Below are 23753 nucleotides of genomic sequence, written 5' to 3'. Positions count from 1 at the left end.
TCTAAATTTTCTAGAGGAGCGCTTTTCCGTCTCTCGAATGTGATAGTACTTTTCAGGGTTGACTGGTGAACTTTGGTTTGGAGTAGACTCTCTCTGTCTGGTCGCAGACGTGGAAGGTGTTGGTTCAGGTTCGCTCATGTCTTCTATTTGAGCGAACACTTCTTTTCGTGTGTGAGGCGATACGTCACTTCGCTGCCTCTGACGTTCTTCTTCTCTCTCACTGAAATCGTGCGATCGTTTCATCTCGATTGCTGATTCAGAAATGATTTAACCAAGTTCATTCTTTCCATATATACCCTCTCTACCTCTCGTTGTGACAATGACTTGGTATATTTCACAAGGCAAGTGAAAGCCAAGCATATAGGAACCCAACGACAGCGTTGCGTCTTAAACACCTCATGCATCTTGACGACCCTTCGATTCAAACCCTACCACGAAAGAAAATAGTTGCAAGAAAAATAAAACAGACAGTTGGTGTCTTCAAGAGAGCTAGAGACGGCACTGTGTCGCTGGGACACGTACGTACGTACTCCAGAAAACTACGCTACTCGACAACGTGAGTGTGCTTGTCAAAATGTTTGAATACGATTAAAAATGTTTGTCAGTTTCAAAACGCGAACCAGTACTGTGTCCGTTTAATATTGGATGTGGCAAGAAGAAATGGTACAATACGCAACAAAGGGTTTGTACGTTTACACTCCACTCTGTCTGTACTGCAATGGTAACAGCGCTCTTGCGTTGGCATTATTTTGCCACACTACCTTTTAAATAAAACAATGCATCACTCATCATAAACGATTTCATTGGCTATACTTATTTTCTTACCGCTTTCGCTTCGAATTGACTTCAGTACCTTTTCGCACAGCGACAAGATCGGACGTGTTTTTTTATTCTGCGTCTGGTCGCTACACTACTTGCCCTGAATTTACAACCAAACAATGTGTTACACATTGTAATTGACTTCACTGGCTAACCGATATTTTACACTTCTGTCTCTGTTGATGTGAGTGTGCTTGTCAAAATGTTTGAGTAAAACGTGAGAAAAACGTGTCTGATCATCTCACAGTGCGAATAACAAGTGAAACCAATTTGAAGCTTTGTTGCGTATTGTACCATTTCTTCTTGCCACGTCAAATATTAAACGGCCACAGTACTGGTTCGCGTTTTGAAACTGACAAACATTTTTAATCTTACTCAAACATTTTGACAAGCACACTCACATCAATAGAGACAGAACTGTAAAATATCGGTTAGCCAATGAAGTCACTTACAATGTGTAACACATTGTTTGGTTGTAAATTCAGGGCTTGTTGACAGTAGTGTAGCGACCAGCCGCAGAATTAAAAAAAAACACGTCCGATCTTGTCGCTGTGCAAAAAGGTACTGAAGTCAATTCGAAGCGAAGGCGGTAAGAAAATAAGTATAGCCAATGAAATCGTTTATGATGAGTGATGCATTGGGTTTTTTTTTAAGGTAGTGTGGCAAAATAATGCCAACGCAAGAGCGCTGTTACCATTGCAGTACAGACAGATTGGAGTGTAAACATACAAACCCTTTGTTGCGTATTGTATCATTTCTTCTTGCCACATCAAATATTAAACGGCCACAGTACTGGTTCGCGTTTTGAAACTAACAAACATTTTTAATCTTACTCAAACATTTTGACAAGCACACTCACATCAACAGAGACAGAAGTGTAAAATATCGGTTAGCCAGTGAAGTCAATTACAATGTGTAACACATTGTTTGGTTGTAAATTCAGGGCAAGTAGTGTAGCGACCAGACGCAGAATAAAAAAACACGTCCGATCTTGTCGCTGTGCGAAAAGGTACTGAAGTCAATTCGAAGCGAAAGCGGTAAGAAAATAAGTATAGCCAATGAAATCGTTTATGATGAGTGATGCATTGTTTTATTTAAAAGGTAGTGTGGCAAAATAATGCCAACGCAAGAGCGCTGTTACCATTGCAGTACAGACAGATTGGAGTGTAAACGTACAAACCCTTTGTTGCGTATTGTACCATTTCTTCTTGCCACATCAAATATTAAACGGACACAGTACTGGTTCGCGTTTTGAAACTGACAAACATTTTTAATCTTATTCAAACATTTTGACAAGCACACTCACGTTGTCGAGTAGCGTAGTTTTCTGGAGTACGTACGTACGTGTCCCAGCGACACAGTGCCGTCTCTAGCTCTCTTGAAGACACCAACTGTCTGTTTTATTTTTCTTGCAACTATTTTCTTTCGTGGTAGGGTTTGAATCGAAGGGTCGTCAAGATGCATGAGGTGTTTAAGACGCAACGCTGTCGTTGGGTTCCTATATGCTTGGCTTTCACTTGCCTTGTGAAATATACCAAGTCATTGTCACAACGAGAGGTAGAGAGGGTATATATGGAAAGAATGAACTTGGTTAAATCATTTCTGAATCAGCAATCGAGATGAAACGATCGCACGATTTCAGTGAGAGAGAAGAAGAACGTCAGAGGCAGCGAAGTGACGTATCGCCTCACACACGAAAAGAAGTGTTCGCTCAAATAGAAGACATGAGCGAACCTGAACCAACACCTTCCACGTCTGCGACCAGACAGAGAGAGTCTACTCCAAACCAAAGTTCACCAGTCAACCCTGAAAAGTACTATCACATTCGAGAGACGGAAAAGCGCTCCTCTAGAAAATTTAGAACCACGGCTTACACCTACACGGTGAAGTTTAAAGATTTCAAGTCCGACGTACCGTTGGAGAAAGCAGAAGGGTTCATCACCGAGATGTGGGATTCTTTGCTCACCACACTCAAGCGACAATGTCAACCCAAAGAAGACGATCGCTTGACACTATCCATACAACACGACAGCTTGAAATCCCCTGTTTGGATCGAGTTTAGCAGACCCGCAGAACTGACCCATTCCAAAGTCATGGGCAAGATACAACAGGTGCAACAATCCAATGACAAGTTTGACATCACCGATGGTAAAGCCACACTGAAAATGGCTCACGTCTCTCTTCCTCAAGGGACAGGACGCAAAAAGGTCTTATTGGTGGACGACCTTCGCAACACCAAAACAAGTCTCGTCCGAATTAACAACCCTCATGACCAGATGTGTTTAGCCCGTGCCATCGTGGTGGGACGAACCTATGCTAACAAGAACGACACGGTAGAATGGAAAAGAACCTGGAAAACTATTCAACAATCCGACCGAACCAAACAACGAAATGAAGCAGAACTCCTGTTACAACAAGCCGGACTGTCCAAAGACAAACCCTGTGGCATTCCTGAGATGCAAAAATTGCAAGATGCCCTAGCTCCACGCTACACCTTGAAAGTGCACCCTCAAGAAATGCGCGGGCCTCTGTTGTTTCGAGGCCAAGATTTTAAGGACGGAAAATACATTCACCTTTATCATCACGACAAACATTTCGATACCATTACCAGTATCACTGGATTCCTGGGATATGTTTATTATTGTGAGAAATGTGACTATGGTTATAATAATCGAGAGCAACACAAACATTGTGGATGGAAATGCTCAGGATGTTTGGCCTCTCAACCCTGTCTGAGCGAAGAACCAGTGCCTTGTTCAACTTGTCTGCGCACGTTTGTCAGCCCTACCTGTTACCAACAACACTTGAAGACGCAAGGTTCACAGAAGAAATGCGCTTGTCAACTGCTGAGATTGTGCCCCGCGTGTGGACAAGGCATACGTACCAATAGTGTCAAGGCACACGTATGTTCAGGAAAGAAAAAATGTCACATTTGTCACCACATCGTGGACTTGGAACACGAATGTTACGTGCAAAAATACCACCCCCCACCAGAGAAAGAGGACGGTCACAAGACGAAAGGCAATTTCATCTTTTTCGATTTCGAATGCATGCAAGAGACTGGCATTCACATTCCTAATTTCTGCCTGGCTCATCGAGCGTGCGAGAAGTGTATTCAAGAGCCTATCTTCAGTTATTGCCCTCACTGCAGCAAAATTCCTGGAGGGCGTGAAAAAATCTTTCGAGGACCAAAGACGCTAGACGATTTTGCCAAATGGGTCTTAGACCCCATCGACAACACATGGAGCAAAGAGGACATCGAACGTTACCGAGAGTGTTATCGCCATGCCACAGTGATGGCTCACAATTTCTCCGGATACGATGGACAGTTTCTTTTGAGGTACTATACGGAACATGGCACCGAACGTCCTAAAGTCACTTTGAACGGAGCCAAAATCATTTTCATGCGAGTGGGACAAGTGCAGTTTAAAGATTCGATGAGTTACTTGGCCATGCCTTTGAGTCGAATGCCTAAAACATTTGGAATGACAGAAATGGCTAAAGGGTACTTTCCACACTTTTTCAATACGGAAGCCAATCAACATGCCGTTCTACCCCATTTGCCTGAGGCTCACTATTACGACCCCGACAACATGCGTACCGAACAACGAGAAGCTTTCTACGTTTGGTACCAGGCTCACGCCTCGGACCCTTTCGACTTTCAGGAAGAAATGTTAAAGTATTGTCGTTCCGACGTGGACATTTTACGACGTTGCTGTGGAAAATTTCGAGAACTGTTCATGGAACACGGAGGGGTCGATCCTTTGAAAGAAGCTTGCACCATTGCCAAAGCGTGTTCCTTAGTGTACCGCCAACGATTCATGCCTCAAAAGACCGTGGCTGTCATCAGTCCTCAAACGACCAACTATGTCAAGCGTCAATACTCGGTCAAAGCCCTACGCTGGTTACATTACTTGTGCGACAAGGAAGGCAAATGGATTCAGCATGCCCGCAACGGAGGAGGCGAAAGGACCATCGGAACGTATTCGGTCGATGGCTGGGACTTAAAAAACCCCAAGATCGTGTATGAGTTTAACGGTTGCTTATTTCACGGATGTCCCGTCTGCTACCCTAACCGTGACACTAAAAATCAGTTTTTACAACGGACCATGGAAGACCTGTACCAGGACACTTGTCAGCGACGCTTGAAGTTAGAACAGCAAGGATACCAAGTGGTGGAAATGTGGGAACACGAATACGATCACCGTTTGAAAATCGATCCCGAGTTTAAACGTGTCGAGCAAAGTTACAAGCTGATGGACCCCCTGAACCCGAGGGATAGTTTGTACGGAGGAAGGACCAATGCCACCTGTTTGCTGTACCAAGCCGACGAAGAGAAAGGAGAAGAAATCAAATACTTGGATGTGTGTTCGCTGTATCCCTACGTGTGCAAATATTGTCACTTTCCTACAGGGCACCCGCGATTGCTGACGGAACACATCGACCTGGTCAACATTCGACAATACGAAGGCTTGATCAAGTGCATACCATCCCGCCTTACCTCACCATTGTCAAGGCAAACTGATGTTTCCATTGTGCCGTACTTGTGCCGAAACGTGCAACCAAGATCAGCCTTGTCAGCACACCCAGGAAGAACGGGCCTTGACGGGAACCTGGGTCAGCGTAGAATTGTTCAAAGCTATGGACATGGGATACCAACTGTTAGAAGTGTACGAAATTTGCCACTTTCCCAAGACACAACAATACCACAAGGGTGACCCTACTCAGAAAGGCATTTTCGCAGACTACGTGGATGCCTTTTTGAAACTGAAGCAAGAAGCCAGCGGCTATCCTTCCTGGTGTCACACTCCCGAAGACCAAATAAAATTCAAAGAGAAATACCGGGAACAAGAAGGCATCACTTTAGACCACATCGAGAAAAACGAAGGCAGGCGATCGTTTGCCAAAGTGATGTTAAATTGCTTGTTGGGTAAAATGGCACAACGACCGTGTTTACCCAAGACGGAATATTTGACAGAACCTTCCCGCTACTTCCAGATGATTCACGACAAAACCAAATACAAGAAACACGTGGACGTCGTTCGAGAGAATTTAATCTTGGTCAATTACGAAGAAGATCTGGACTTTGTACAAGACGACCCTTTTGGAAATGTCATCATTGCGGCTTACGTGACAGCTCATGCTCGCTTAAAATTGTACGAAGCTTTAGAACTGTTACTGGATCGCGTCCTGTACTTTGACACGGACAGTTGCATCTACATCGATCGACCGGGTCAGCAACACCCTAACATCGAAGGAGACCGTTTAGGAGCCTGGACAGACGAACATCCTGACGACAAGATTCTAAGTTTCGCGAGTGGCGGTCCTAAAAATTACGGCTACGAATACCGGGACCCACAAGGAGAAGTGCACACAGAGTGTAAAGTGAAAGGATTGACTCTGAATTATCGTACCAGTCGTGTGGTCAACTTTGGCGTATTGAAAGAAGCCTTGCAAACTTTAAAGTGACCACCTACCAGCCGAACAAGATTGTACGTTTACCCACTCACCACATCGTCAGTCGACCCTTGGAAAAAGTCTATCAAATCGTGTACCAGAAGCGAGTGCGACTTCCCAACCACTTTACTTTGCCGTACGGTCACATCAATATTGGTCAGCATATAAAAAAGGACAACGTCCAAGACCAACAGTTCATTGTCACTACTAAGACCAATTGAGAAAAAATGAATCCCTTCAAACAGCAAGTACAGAGCGTAAGACTCAAGTCAAACGAGAAACTCGGGTGTGATTCTTTGCCTCACTATCACATCACCAATGCAGTAACACATCTTAGTTATTTATGTACTAACGCCATGACAAACTACGTGCAGCTAGTGAAACTTCCAGACCACAAAACTTTACCTTATGGACATACTGATATCACCCAGTATAAAAAGGGACGACTTCCAAGAACGACACTTCATTGCGAGGACAAGCAACGAGAAAGATGAATCACTCTACGCAGATGAAAAAAGAGAAGGAACAAACATCACTGACCTCTTTCACTACCATACCGTCACAGCAAAGTGCGTCCAAGAAGGGAAAGGATTCAGTAGACCTACAGGAGTATTTTAGCATCCAAATGACTCAGACATCGACCTCAGGAAAATTTAGAACGACAACTTACACCTACACGGTGAAATTTAGAGACTTCGCGTCTGACATTTCAGCCGAGGAAGTAGCAGGTTTCATTACGGACCTACTTGACTCACTGTTAGAGGAACTCAAATGTCATTGCCAAGTCAAAGATCGAGGTCGTTTGAGCCTATCTATGTATCGCGACAGTTTGAACTCACCTGTATGTCTCGGATTTAGCACACCTGCAGAAATAACTTCGTCCAAACTTTTTAGGGCTATTGAAGACGTGCAGTCGATGAGAGGAAAATTTGACATCAACGAAGGAAAAGTAACCATTCATATGGTATACATTGTACCTCCATGGGAAGAAGACGATGACTGCACTTGATCTGCTTACTGATAAGTGTACCTAGCACGATGGATATAACAGCCGATTTATGAATGAAACGGATTAAGTGATGGGAAATATCTACGCTGGGACACAAGTGCTAGCTGACCAGATTTTTAACAACGTGTGAGACGAATAGAGAGAGAGAAACATGAACTTTGTCCTATTTGATTGCATGTTACTTGTTTTGTGTTAGCTTTTTCTTATAAATGAACATTAAATGTAAACAGGTTTACTAGAGCCACGAACTAAATAACTAGTAAATAGGTTTGTTTGATGTAGAAATGTTTATGTATTAAATGGATAGTGCTTAGACCAAAGCACAGGCCAGAGAGCCCATGTATATACTTGAATAAATGTTTTGAACCCATACAATAGACTTTTCTTTTTTGAGCCTCTATTCTCTCTGTGAGGTTTGTTTTAGAACATTTCTGTCGTCTTTTCTGTGTGTTTAAATGTGTATTTGTATGTTTGTCCCTATCTACCCTTTGTCCTTACAAATACATTAAAATCCCTATAAAATGTTTTGACCCTATAAACCTCATGACGTCACCCAAAGTTCAATTCCCATTGACATCCAAGTGACATTCCCATGTTCAATTTCCATTTACGACAAAGTGCAAACCCCATATTTTAACGTTAAAGTCCCATTGACGTTAAAGTACCGGTCCTGTTCAATTTCCATGTTCAATTGCCCTTGACGCTCTACAGTTCCATCCATGTTAAAATTTCCCATGTTAAATTCCCCTTGACGCCAGAGTGAATCGACTGTGTTTGCATGGTAAGTCCACTTGACGCTAGGGTGACCCCATATACTTATGCGCAAGCACGCACGCACGCACGTATACACATATGCAATTTATGTTCTCAAATTATTTGGATTTGATTTTGTTTCCCCTGGTATTACATGTACTCCAAATTAATTATTGGAATAGGACAATTATTGAAATTTACAAAGAATTCAAACACTGGAATACGATTTTCTGTGATTTAAGAAAGAAATGTTGACACATCAGTACGACACTGAAGCTAGCATACATCAACACCTTTCATTTCGGATTTCATCGGGATTAGAATTTAGTTTCCTTGGGACTTTTCTATAACTATGACTTTTATTTTTTAATTCTTGAATTATTCTTTGATTATTTTTAGAATTGATTCGTAAAAACGTAAGTTCTTTTCCTCATTTTTACCTTTTTCTAAGGAAATAAATTATTTGTTAAATTGTACAAAGCTTGTTGTCTTCACTCCTTTTTGTTGCGTTTGGAAGCGCCTAAACGTAACATCTAGGTTCGAATATATATATATATATATATATATATATATATATATATATATATATATATATATATATGTGTGTGTGTGTGTGTGTGTGTGTGTGTTTATGTGTGTGTGTGTGTGTGTGTGTGTGTCTGTTTGTTATGCTTAAGACGTAAGGGATTGTAATCGATATATGGTTTTCGTTCGCTGTTCTACCTGCCACTGTCATGTACTTACATACAACAGCCAACAAGCACATAGTCCTGGTGATAGATGTTATCTGATTGATAGCAACTGTAATGCAATAATAATAATGAGGACTTTCTATAACGCCTAATCTTTAGAAGCTCTAAGCGCTTTACAACATTAGACAAAACCTATAAGATAAAAAAACATATAATAATATTATTACAAAAACAAACAATATGAAATTAGAAAGAAAAAAAAAACATTAAAAAATAAAAAAAAACATTCTGAGAATATTTCAGGTAGGAGACATTATTAGGTCTTTAAGTTTGTTCTTGCAGTCGAAATACGTGAGTTTTGAGAGCCCTCTTGAATGTGATCACTGTGTCTTTGTGTCTAAGTTCAGTGGGCAATTCATTCCATGTTGCTGGGCCCTGGTATGCAAAAGAGCGCTGTCCATATGACTTTGTTTTCATATTGGGAATACTGAGTATACGATTGCCAGAAGAGTAGCGTAAGTATCTTGCTGGTGTGTATACATGGGTGATATAGGATAGGTATGCTGGACTAGACTCCGACAGTGAAACGTAGCACAGAGAACTAATTTTGTGCTTGATTCTGGATCGAATGGATAGCCGGTGTAGGGTACATAACAGCGAGGAGGTGTGCTCTGATCGTGGTACTCTAAGTATGATCCTAGCAGTTGTGTTTTGAACTTTTTGAAGTTTCTGGAGTAGATATTGAGATGAACCAGACATAATTGAGTTACAATAGTCCAGTCTTGAAAGTACTAAAGAACAAGCAAGTGTTTTAGTGGCATCAACCGAAAAATATTTTCGAACTGAGCTGATGAGTCTCAGCTCAAGATATGCAGCCTTGCATATGTTCATGACATGTTGGCGCAATGTGAGAGTACTGTCCAGAGTAACACTTAGGTTTCGTACTGATTGTGTGAATTTAATGTTGGTGTTGCTGATATTTATTGTTTGAGGTTAAGGATGTGAATGAAAAAGTCTTTATGTTGTGATCAGAGTGGCCTCAGTTTTATCATCATTCATCTGCAGCTTGTTACATGTCATCCATGATTTCACATCAGAAATGTACCTCTCTACACCTTGGATGGTAGCATCAACTTCAGTTGGGTGGCTAGATTTGTATATTTGGGTGTCATCAGCGTACAATTGGTGAGACACTGAATAATGATATATGACACTTGAGAGCGACTGAGTATACAGAATGAAGAGAACAGATCCAAGAACATACCCCTGTGGAACACCACAATATAGATCAACTGGGCTTGAGTGTATTCCATTTGCAGATACAGTGTGTGTCCTGTTGACCAAGTAGGACTTGAACCACAGTAAGACTGTATTATGAATGCCAAATACATGCTGGAGACGGTGAAGTAATATGTCATGGTCTACTGTGTCAAATGCTGCAGTCACGTCAAGGAGGTTGAGGACTGTAATCTGTTCCGCTATCCAACGCAAAGAGAATGTCATTAACTACTTTTAGAAGAGTAGTTTCAGTACTGTGGCAAGGGCGATATGCAGATTGTACATTGCTAAAATGACTGCTTGAATTTAGATGAGATACAAGCTGGGATAGAACAACCTTTTCTAAGATTTTTTATATGAATAGGAGATTAGAAACTGGGCGGTAGTTCTTTAAATCATTTTGGTCTAGTGTTGGTTTCTTCAGTAGAGGCTTTACAATGACAGTTTTGAAAAATGATGAGAATTCCCCTGATGAGTAAGAGGTATTAATACCATCAGCTGGTGAAGGCAATACTGGATCTAAGCATTCACGCAGCAGTGATGATGGAATTGGATCAAGTTCACATGACTTTGGTGCACACTTCATCAGGATTGTACGTACGAAATCCATAGAGACAGGTTCAAATGCTGCTTATGGTTGCCGCTCAAATTCTGTGTCCCAACTGTATGGTGACGACGAGTCAGTTGAAATTGTGGTGTCAAGCTTATCTCTAATGATTTGTATTTTGACACGGAAGAAATTTGCAAACATATCCTGAAGGTCGACTGGAAAGAAGGTAGTTGGAAGTGGTGTTGAATTGTTCCTTGCCATTAGCTTGTTAGAAATCTCGAAGAGCTCTTTGCAGCTGGAACTTTCCATGATCTTAGTAGTGTAGTGGGCTTATTTCGCTGCATGGACTATATTTGTGACAATGGCTTCAGGAAAGTTTGCAATTGTTACAGTAATTACCAAATGAGTCAATGAAAAGTAAAAAGAAATGAAAGCAAAAAAAAAAAAAACATATGCTGGTCAAATCGAAAGAGATTTATTATGCATTAGAAATATTCAATGCCCCAACAAATTGTATTATGAAAAGGTAACATTGATTACTTGTTCCAATATCCGATTGACATTCTAGTATCAAATGCTGATCTTTGTATTTTTTCGATAGCAACTGTTTTGGAGAAGTTATACAACTATAAAAAAAAATTAATTATACAATTCCTTTTTATTCACGTAAGATAACTGTCATCTTAATCTTATACATGTAATAAACGAATCAAAACGGGGTTGTTATAGGACGAGTACAAATTACGATTATGCAGCATCGTTTTGAAAAATGGCTGTCTTTACTTGAATCGCAAAGTATCGATTTGTAAACATCTGTCTATTAAAAATAACGTTGTAAAATGTTTATGATGCTATTACATCAAGATTTGTGGGTGCTTGGGTAGGCATAAAAAATAAGTTATTGCTATATAAATGTTGTGTTCAAATAAATTAAACCTCTAACAGAGTAGAATTTTGATTGCATTTTGATTTAATGCGTATTTTCGTCAAGTGGTTCATGTAATTTATTTGCATATACAACTATTTACATTAGTTTAGTATGATACGATGGAATGCAAATATCGGACAAAGTTTGCACAGTCCTGAGAGACTGTAAACTTTCCAATTCCGAAATGTCGCCGGAGAAACATGTATATCAAATTCCAGTTATAAATACGTCAGAGTCCATAGCCTCCCTTTTTGATAATTATATATATATATATATATATATATATATATATATATATATATATATATATATATATATATATATATATATATATATATATAAGGGAGGCTATGGACTTTGACACATATATATATATATATATATATATATATATATATATATATATATATATATATATATATATATATATATATATATATATATATATCTGCCTTAAGAAGTATCTTGACAATGCACCCTTTACATACCAATCCAGTAAATAATATTAATAACCGGTCATTTCGTCCTATACTTGAAAGCTTTAGCAGGTACATTTTACAAAACTATAGTATTTCAGTTAAACTTTATACTTGGCACCGCTAACAAAATAAAACATATCACAACTTTCGCAAATATTGTCAGTGTTTCTCATTGTTCGTTGATCAAACATGTCGCATTATTTGTAACGTAAATCAAAATGTTTATGACTCTTGCAAAGTTACATTGTCAAAAATTTAGCTTTGTTTCTTCTGATTTCTCCCTGTTCGTATTTCCTTTTTGTTGGTAAATAAGACTTTCTCTAAGTTTTCATTAATTCATTTATTCTCTCTGTCACAGAATTGTGCACAAAAAACTAACTTGGTTTTGCGTTAGAACTATTTGACTATTTCTCGTTGTACATGCGTACAACGTTATCTAGGGTGAATAAGTGTTTTTCCAGGTAATCGACTGTATTAACATGTACCTCGCCGGAAATTACTAGCAACGAAGGGACATTAATTACATGATATTCACGGGTATTTTACCCTGTCTTTTGCTCAATGTCCTATGGATTTAAGTAAGATCAATTTCTAAACCGACACTGGTCGTTTTGGATCACGTCAAGGAGTGTATAGTCTCCATTGTTCTCCAGCCATAGGGGTAAGTGTTAAATTTAGATTTCTTAAGATATGTGAAGCTTATTCGGTTTGTAATGTCTTATCGCATAATAATGCATTTATTACAACGCATATTTGAACTTTGAATTACAAGTCACTATTAGAGGTCAATGTATTATCATATATTTAGAGATTTTACAGAAACTATTATTATGACCAATTTGGTTTTATTGTAGCTGATTGTGACTGACACTGTGATTGTGACTGTGAATTTGACTAGAGCTGACTAGAGCTGTCTGAATCTGTCTGAAGCTGTCTAAAGTTATTTAGAGCCGTCTGGAGTTTCCAGAGTATTTGCGGCTGCGTGCTGTAGATACGTATGTATGTATGTAAGTATGTCTGAGCCACGGACGTAGACGTAGCTAATTCAAAAGAGGGTGCTGTTTGCTGTCTGTACGTGTATAGGTATGACTGTACATGTGGTGTATAAAGGGTGCGAGCGGCCGATAAGAGTGTGGGCCAACCCAAGGAATCGTGCGACTGTACAAGGGGTCTAGAAGCATACGTTTCGTTCAATTGCTGTTCCAATTGGGCGCATTTTTAAGTTCATAAGATTATTTTGAATCTTAGTTGTGTTCATAAGACTATTTTGAATCTTAGTTGTGTTCATAAGATTATTTTGAATTTTAGTTGTGTTCATAAGATTATTTTTAATCTTAATCGGAGTTCATATTTGAGAATATGTGAATCTCTCTTGTTGGTATAATACTGTTTGAAACGTATCTGCAGTCCATGAGGTTTCTCTGATCTTTGCTTCATATTGATTTAATATTTTGGGTTTATTTTCAATGTGTGAATGTTATGTATGTTATGTTCAGAGCGTGAGTGAATGATTGTATTTTTACATCATATATTTCTCTTTATTAATTCATTTCATAAATGTCCATCTTTCTCACATTGTGGTTGTCTTATTAATTTAGTCCAAAAACCCACTCGGTTTCTATTCTGCGACACTCTCATGTTTTTTTTTTTGTTTTTGTTTTAGCTTATTTATTCAGATTCTTTATAGGCAATGCAGAAAACAATAGCTAACATCTTTGACACATTTGGTCACAACTTAGATATTTGTTCTTCAATATTGTAACTCCTGTGGTTATATTAATAATCTATCATAAACTCTTAATATGACAAAATTAATTGTACCTGTAGAAGCTTTATATATGTCTTGTTTCTCTTATTATTTAATATCTGAACATTTTTAACTAACACATGCTTTCTATCCTCAGGTTTCTGATTACAATGCTGATGGAGAAACATGCTTATATTAGCATCAGTCTATAATTGACATGGCATTAACTAAAGAACAAGCAGTCTGCTCATATTAAGTTGACTAAACTGTCCTTGTCACATGGCCATACAGGTATGGTCTTCGTCAATCGAGACGACGAAGACCACTTTTGTCATCCAACATTTTAGGGGGATCAATCGGTCTGTGGGTGCGCAGGTATCTTAATGTTCTACGGCAGTATGGACAAAAGATAGCAGTAGCGCAGATTGTGGGGTCTTTGGTTGGGCTTTCATGGTCTGCCTCCGTTGTTCTGCTGCTGCTCTCATGTTGGCCTCGTAAGCTGCAGAGCCTTTTCCGACGAAGGAGCGTCACTAGCCATTGTCCTGATTAGTCGGATCCCACGTGTCCTATATTGTGCAAACAAATCCTTCAATGAAATCTTCAAGGTATATTTGTACCGTTTCTTGTGGCTTCCTTTGGTGTATTGTCGTTGTTTGAGCCCGCCATACCAATGATCTTCTCGGAAGCTGGCTGCCGGATGTGTGGGCTACGTGGTCTGCTCATGGCAGTTGTGACTTCATAATGAAGGTGTGGATACAGGGCAGGCCTGCTTCGGCAAGGACCCTAGCATCTGGGAACAAGTCTTGCCACTTCAGGTTGAAAAGTCCTCTGAGGGAAGTTGAATGTATGGCGCTGGTGAACTGTTCTGGATTTTCAAGCGTATAATAGCGTTTAAATCACTATCATTTTGTATACTTTCAACATGATATGTAGACTAATGCCTCTTCTATTCCACACGTAGCCGATGGCTGCGCTGGCCTTTGCAATCCTGGCATTATATTCGTCATCGTTGACGACATTCTGGTACAGAGTAATGCCAATATAGGTGGACCTAATCACTAAGCAAAGTTTGTGGTCGTTGATTGTGTTGTTCGGCTCAGCATACGGATTCAATGTGGCTTGATGGTACGTTATTGCAGTTTTACTTGTACTGATAGTAAGACCAAATTGTTTGCAAGCATCAGATAACTTGTCAAAGCTGCGTTGCATGTCAATATGTCAGATTCATAGCCAGCGCTGAGGTCGCAATCATCATCAACTAGTAAATATTTGACGATGTCGATGTTGGCGTTAGTTTTTCTTGAAGCTTCCTGAGATTAAACAGTTTACCATCAGTACAATCTCTGAAGATGATTCAAGCGTTATATAAAGTTATTACGTAGAGACAAGTGTGCCGTTGCACAACTCAGGGAACACGGGAATCTTTATTCAGAGGTATCCGACAAGGCTAACGTAATGACTCGTAAATACCAGTTAGTCTTCACACAAGAGGAAAAGTGATCTACCAAGCCCACATGGAGATCGTTGCTCACCAATGTCAGGCACCCAAGCTAGTGAAGAAGGTATATACAGCATGATGCGGAAAATTAACCAATATAAGGCCACATTACCAGACATGATTCCAATAAGAATCCTGAAAGATCTAGTAGAAAGGTGTGCACCACACTTGAGTTATTTTACTATAAGTGCCTCTCAACGATGACGTTCTTCGTTCCACGGTCAAATTGTGAAACTTAGCTCGGTTTCGCATCCAAGTGACGGACAATATTAGTCATTGTTTTTTAAAAAAAAAAAAAAACAGAAAAAAATATTATAATTGGGGGGACAGATGCAATCTGCTGAGATGTAGAAATAGGAATCAATGGATGATTATAATGAATATAACTTGAACTTGCATGTCCCATCCAATCCACTAAGGGTGTTCGTTTTTCACCCTTTGGCTCACCTTTCTGGCATGTGCCTGATTACAAATTAAGAATTATAACAATACATTAGCATTGATAAATTTTTACCGGTGAAATAATATATAAAATATTCAGTTAGTCCTGGTCATCTCCTTTTGCTAATCAATTACATATGTTTTCCGCCATTATAAGACATCTGGGCCTTACTTTTTGTCATTCTTCAGTGAAATAATTGGCCCGTGTTGATTTCAAAACACAATCATCGGCTTACATATATGGCAAACATTGGCTTTTGGTAATTAAGGAATTAATATTTTCTTTAAGACCCCAATGCCAATAACCGACTTTGTACAAGCACATACTCAAGTATGATCCCCTCCACATACCATTTCTTAGAAGGCTTGACTTTTAAAATGATCGCTTTCCCCTTCCCTTCCCTTCAACGAAAGGTATGTTCACCCTGCCCCCCCCCCCGGCGGCTACTCATGTAGTTAAAATTTAACAGGTGTGTATATTCAGCCTTGTGACTGGATCATCACATGATTTGTAAATTCAGAATTTGCTCATTAAATTTTAAAAACCTTTTTTATAACAAAAGTGTCTGTCAACTGGAATTTATTTGTCTAAACCCAAGGGTTCATAAGTTGATTCAGATTACATTGAATAAAGTAAATGTATAAACATATTGAAAAATAAGTCAATCAACCTTTTCTAAATATACGGAATAGACAGGACATTTTTATTTTATTTTCTTGGGACATTAACATCACTTGATTCTTGACATAGTATCTGATTGTAAATCACGCATGACCTTTCAGTCTTTCTGCGAATGGTCATCGTCAATTGAATATTCAAATTTCAATCAGTAAGACTATTGTTGTTATTAACTAGATCACAATTTAAGCTATATGTATTAAGTGCTAAGCTATAAGCTATTTGTGTAATTGAAACGCACATTGGATAAGCTGAAATACATATATTCTGGTGCTAACATTTTAAAACTCTGTTTATAATGGTAACTGCTTTGATGTCTCAGGATAATGCAGTGAAGTCAGGTCTGTATTAGGGAGAGACCGTTTCCTTTCTCAAAGAGGCAGGGAGATGAATGCTAGGAAACTATTTTCTCATTCTGATTTCTAGTTTACACACGATGCTATGCCATTCCTTTCTTTAAGAGAAACAACTTATCCTGTGATGAATAAAACAAGGCAAAACATACCACAGTCAGAAATAATAATTTAGTTCCTTACAATGAAATAGCCAGTCCCATACAGTATACGTTCAATTCAGAACTGTACTAGTTGGTAGTTGTTTACAAGTAAAGTCAGTCTCGTAAAAGTGTCATTACTGTTTAGGGAATATATTGTTCCATATATATGATCAAAATAAAGATAACTGATTGGTGAAATGGTACTTGATTGTTAATCCTTCATGACGAGTCAATTATTCCATAGGTGATCTTCATTGATTGGCTGTTCAAATGTCAATCAATAATACTGACCAGCTGCTGCACATTGGAGATGCCATCTTCATGTCAACCAAAGCCATATGGTGATTTTAATACCGTTGTGGGTTTAGAAAACAAATGAATGCTGTAGTGCGCACAATTAGAACAGAACATACAACTAACAATAGTTCGCTGCAAATTAGAGTGTTACAGTAACAGTCTCAATAGCACATCGAACCTACCACTGGATTACTTTCAACCGATATTGCTGCCTGGTTGTAGATGTTATACCATTATGGTCAGGTCAAACATATGATTGATAACATGTATGTGAAAGTTTCATTATCACCACTGCTTGCAGATGATAACATAAAATGACCTATCGGTAGCATAATGTTGTAAAGCTTTTCGATTGATCTATTTTTCCCAAAAATATATGAATAATCAATGCATGGTGTAGCCAAGTATTAATTTCTTAGCCGTATTACTGTTCATGGAGATAAATTATTATTGCCTATGACCTTTGATTTTACATCCCTTTTATTGGCTATATTAAGAAAACGTCTTTCAACTGCCAAACAATGCTCAGTGTCAGCACAAATGTAAACAATGTGTGTATCGCATGATACAATCCTGTGTTCTGATTGGCTAACTAATACATTCAACTTTTGGATATGATACACATCACCATGGCTGAGATATTTTACTTCATTACTAAAATTAACTTAATCATACTTACTGCTACATCCTAATATGATATTATGTCACAAGTGGGATTATGAGATCTGACATATGCAGACTTCTTATTGTTTTTGGTTGTCGATATCTAGGAGATGGTCGACCACGGTGTTATTACCTATACCGAGTAACTAATAATACAAATTATGCACTTAATGAACGGAGCGACAGAGATCTGAGCAGAGATAAAGAATAGCACAATATGAGACCCCATATGTAGGATATAACATTTTAATCAGTTGCATAAACAAAATTAAATTCAACATGACATTTAGGTGATTCAATTTCTCTTACAAATACAGCTAAAAAATGTATGTGAAATTCGGTTAGACGTTCCGTTATACTGATATAAACATTTCATCATATAATCGAGTCACTCATCAAACTCAAATTGCTATCACGTTGGCATCACCTGGTTGCTTCTGGTCTTTTCCCAAATCACTGCTGACAAAAGGTTGGCATTGCGGTATTTTGTTACTTCTCTGCCGCTTCCTCTAATCATTCAAGGTCATCAACCTCTTGGTTACAGACTGTCCTCTTTTCCCAATGTGCAATACCTGTATGGAGTTATTTTTCCTTCGATTAAAAATATAATACCAAACATGAACACAAGTCAGAGATTTTTTTCTCCTAGATAACACAATATTCCCTTTCCTTTTATGTCAGATATCACTTTACATATTTCAACAGAACTAAACAATCATCAGTTCGCAAACAATTCATATTCATAAGACTATTACTATAAATGAATATCTTTTTTGAGCTAATACTCAGATTCCTCTGGAACATGACATAAGCAGACATCTTGATAACTATTACTGCATCCATGTAGATAACTAGCTGACGATGTCGATTAACAGGCGCCCCTAATACTAACACCATCGGTTCTTGGTTGAAAAGAACTAATTGCTTAATTGCTAAGTTAATTAATGGATTTCACTCTTTGACCAAAATAAGTTTCTTTGATAATTATTATTTCATTGACATAGATATGTTAAGATCAATTCACACATATTAAACATAATTTAAGACATCATTTAAGACATATAATTTACTTCTCACAATTTGTATCAGAATAAATTCATGAAATTCTTACAATTCATCATTTATGTTACATACAAAACCTCTAAATCCGTTCTCATCCATACCAATGTTTTAAGACAGTCTTAAAGTATTGGAATCAAATAACATTCCAGACAACTAATTCACTATTATTCTCTGAATTCAAGACGTTTGTTTCACGTATAAAGCTAAAATGCATAAGTTAAACACATAATAGCAACTTTACACTAATAAACATACTTCAGTGAGTTCTCTAGCACATTCTCTGTTATCATCAGAGGATTGCACCTGTCCTTCTCTGGGTCTTAATTTTTCCCAATTTTAAATCATCTTGCTTGGACAACTTTTTAACGAGAGAAATTACTTATTCATTTCCCCAGAGATAAAATCGAGTATATTATCAGAGCTTATGCTCTCTAATTGTATAAGGTGAATTTCTTAAAATCTTGAATTCCGCCTGTGACCACACACCACTCATATAGCTCAGCCGATCAATAGTACTTCTCTAACTGCAAAAGATAGTACCACTCCCACTGAAGTCAGAAAAAAAACAATCTCTAGACTACATGTATTAATAATTATTCGGAAAATGATAGTATATCACACATGTTTCAAATGCCCCAAGACTTTCTAATTGTTTCCTCTGGGTTGTCTTACCTCTTGTCATTTTCCACTTATTGGCCTTATGTTAACATTTCTCTATATCGGTATCTTACCGTTAAAATGGTAGATCCTAATTAAATCAACTCACGCTTACAAACAATATAGCGCAACCGTCACTAGCTACCACATTTGCTCTGATGCTAGCCCATATGTCAATCTTAATGTTTATGTGTCACGCTGACCATGACAGAATGTGCTGAAAAATTATTTCTGCAAAATTTTGCACCATTACAAATAATGTCACATGACATTACTTGACATACTAAATCAATTATTGCCTTCAACATTAACAACGGTACTCAAAGAATATTGTTTAGTGGTACAACAATATTCATTTTGTTATAGTACATGTATGTGAAAAATGACGAACACTATGTTATTTTTAACTGTAGCATACACACATATTACAATGTTACTGATGTTGTTGTCATTGCTGTTGGAGTAGGGTACAACGCCATTTTTCAACACAAGATAATAATTACATGGCAGCCAGTATAACTGGTGGAGGAAGAACCTTGGAAATACTGGGGAAGAACCAGTAACCCACGAGAAGCTATTGGCAAGCTTTCTCACGTACAAACGTAAACCGAGCATGATACGTAAACCTACGCAGGCAAAGGAGCGGTGGCAGTGATCTGGAAGGGAGAACGCTTTAGACCACTCGACCACTCGGGGCCCCTGTCATGCAAGTAACATTTGCTATATGTTTACACAGATAATTAGAATTCATGATATAAATGGCATAATCATATTATGCAAAGGTATAGTCTAATGAATATAGCATCAAAGTATATTAGGACCTAATTTCACAACACATCACCAATTTGATCCAAAAATGATAAAACATCATACATTTGTCCTCAAAGTAAATGTATGGGTATGTAACATAATTGCATTCTTTTGCCCTTAAAGTAAGGTTTTGGGCATGTGACATAATTGCATTATTTTGCCCTCCAAGGTTCAGATAGGAGGGAATTTATCCAACTCATTTCGCAAATTTCATTTCAATGTAGCATATAGTATGATCATTAATGTAAGACTTACTTACAGAGACAATGTATTTCTTCAAATGATTATATAGTAAACTTTTGTTTTTTACTGACCCAGTTTACTTTGCAGCCCTTTGCCATCTTTTGCATTGACATAAAGAATACAGCTTTATGCATCCATTAAAAAATAATATTTTGATAGTATTCTTGTAAAGGTTATAACTATTAACAAAACACTTATCAGTAGTGAAGCTGTTCTTCATCTGGCATAAAGATGGGAATGCAACAAATGCTATTCAGTTAATTCCTGCTATCATGGAGGAATGACTGTACCTGATTTTTTTTAAGAGAACAAAAAGTGTCATTCATTTTCCTAATTTGATTGAAAAAATACATATAGACATTCAGTAAGCCGTACAATATGCTTCTTGTGCAGACAATGTGCAGACAATTTGGAAAACTCCATTTGTATTGAAAACCAATCAATTTCTTTGGGAAGAAAGACAAATATGTAAATATGACATATCGTGTAGTGGACTAAAATACAATTAAAATAAACATAGCCCAATATCACAATTATTAAGCAGAATACCATAATCAATGTCATCCAGCTTAAAATAACAAAAGAAACCTCCATAAATTGAATACATAGTGTTACCGAAGGGCTATACTTACGAGTGCATCAGATTCTTCAGCTCCTTATGTGATTGATTCATTCAAGTTGTCTGATGATTGGATTGGGGCTGCGGTTGGTGAAGTATTCAAGAAGACATAAATGGTGTAGATCATCGAGCGTGTTTTTTAATTCTAATAAATTAAAAAAGTACCAGACAATTATGCTACTAACGAGAAGGAATGTTTGACTTTGATAATTCCATTACAAAACTTTTAAGTCTGTATTAGTTCAGCTCCTTTCCCCGAGTATTGTGTTTAGTGATCACAACCCCCTTGCCTTCATGGGTAGGATGATAAAGCAAAACTCAAAGAGTATTAAGGTTGAGATTGATGTTGTAGAAATCATCGGCCATGTCAAGGGAAAAGACAAAATAATAGCAGATGCAATTCACTGTAAATAAATAAATTCCTTTATTAAGATTGTGCGTCATTCATAAGATTTAATCTTATGTAAAACTTTGTGTCATTTATATTTGATTACTTGTAAAAATAAAGATTTATTGCGTGAATCTTTATTTCGTTATGAGGATAAGTGTTATGTTTATTTAATCTAACATTTTATAAGTTTTATTTCGTTATATGCTTACGTAATGTACCATTGTATGTTGGACTTGACATTGTCCTTAATTAAGTTCAATTCTTGCTTGACCTGAAATAATTTATTATGTTAGTTTGTGTAAACAAATAGTATACGTCTAAATTATCATCTATATGTATGGTTTTAAAACGAGAATTGTTATTAATAAATGTAAGCATTTTTATTTGGTCCTATGTCTTGCTTTTAGAATTTTCAGAGTGCATTTTATATAATCAAAGTTATGATTTCTATTTTGTAAACACCAGGATCATTCTCAAATGTTATTTCACATTAGGTATTTTTTATTAAACAAATGCCAATTGTCACCTGCCGTCAAGTATTTACTATGTAATCTTGTAAATTAGAAGATTATACAGCCGTGCTTTAAGATCTAGCACTTTCAAGCTGCAGTATGTGTGGTATCAGGTATTTCATTTTGGGGCTGGAAATTATATTTAATCAAAATGTTTAACTCAAGTGATTATTTTCTCTGGATTTACAAAAGTGATCGAATAAACTTCATGCATAGAGACATTCATTGGAATTTATGATGAATTCAAACCTGGAATTATATTACTGTGAGTCAACAAAAGACTGTTGACACAACAACACGATATAATCTATCACATACAAATAATCGCCTTCAGGTTTATGATTTATGCTCGATTCCTTAAGAATTTTATTCAGGATTCTAAATTGTTAGGACTTTTTCCGTATAGTTCTTGGATTGCTTTGGGATTTAGTTCTCAATTCCGTAAGTTCATTTATTCGCTTTGTATTCTAATGAAATAAATTATTTGTTGAATATTACAAAGCTTGTTGCCTTTCACTCTTTGCTGATACTTATTTTAAGAGCATAGAATCGTAACAGTATATAAGAGAATGACAGAATCGTTAAGTCATTATCACAGAAAACGCATGCTAATAACGTTTTTCGAATCTTCTCTGTGCCAGGTATGATCAGCTTTCACTTCAAAGTAGAATACGTAATAGACATGCACTATTTTGTCAAGTTAATTTGTAAAAAGATTAATACGCTGCTATGTCAAACTGATGCATTTAGAAAAATGTGTACACAGTTACTGTTTAAATGTTTAGCTGCTTTTCAAAGTGTGAATTAGCTCAGTGTACGAAAGGCTCCTTTACCTGACATAAACGAAACATGCTATGATGTTTTTTAGCGTTTGATTTTCTTCTTCCATTCTTTGAACGTGGAAAAAGATACGCTTCCATCCAACAGCAACGTGAACCAATGCATTCCGATCCATTATCCCAGAAACTGCATGAACTTCATGTCTTTTATATTGGGGAAAAATGTTCATACTACAGCATATTTGTTCATACTCGTTTCTTTTCTTCTTCTTTTCTGAGTATGTCTTTATGCATGTCTATGTCATTTGTGTTTCGTCCTTTATGTCTTGCTTGTGTACGTATATTTTGTTTTAATGTGTAATTGTTGGCTCTGTGTGTCTTTTTGCCTTGCCTTTGCTGCTGTTTGCCTTGCTTACGCGTCTTATTTTTGCCTTACGCATGTGTACAGTTGTGTGGTCAATATGCGTCCTTTTATCTTTCCTGTGTATATTTTGTCATGTATTTTTGTTTCTTTTTACTTTGCCTGTGTGCTTGTGTCTTCTTGTCATACCCGTCTGTGTTTGTTGCACTGCCTGCCTGTACGTGTCATTGTGTATTGCCTATGTGCATTGTTATCTTACCCATGTCTGCGTTTTGCTTTACCTGTGTCGTTTTGCTTGCCTATGTGTGTCATTTTGTCATGCTAATTTGTGTATATATCTTTGCCTGTGTTTTTCAGTTAATCTTGGCTGTCTGGTGGTTTGTGTTGTCTACTTTAGGGTCCACATAAATGTTTGAAGACAAACGGTTGTTAAAACGTATACATAATTAAGTAAGAGAATAAACAAGTGTCATTTCATGAGAAATAATAATATCGTTCCTTATATAAATAGCGCAAACTACAATATCGGAAAT

The sequence above is a fragment of the Sinohyriopsis cumingii genome, unplaced genomic scaffold (genome assembly GCF_028554795.1).
Source record: "Sinohyriopsis cumingii isolate HCF-2022 unplaced genomic scaffold, ASM2855479v2 utg000295l, whole genome shotgun sequence".
In the NCBI taxonomy this organism is placed as follows: Eukaryota; Metazoa; Mollusca; class Bivalvia; order Unionida; family Unionidae; genus Sinohyriopsis; species Sinohyriopsis cumingii.
This window is presented reverse-complemented; position numbering follows the sequence as displayed.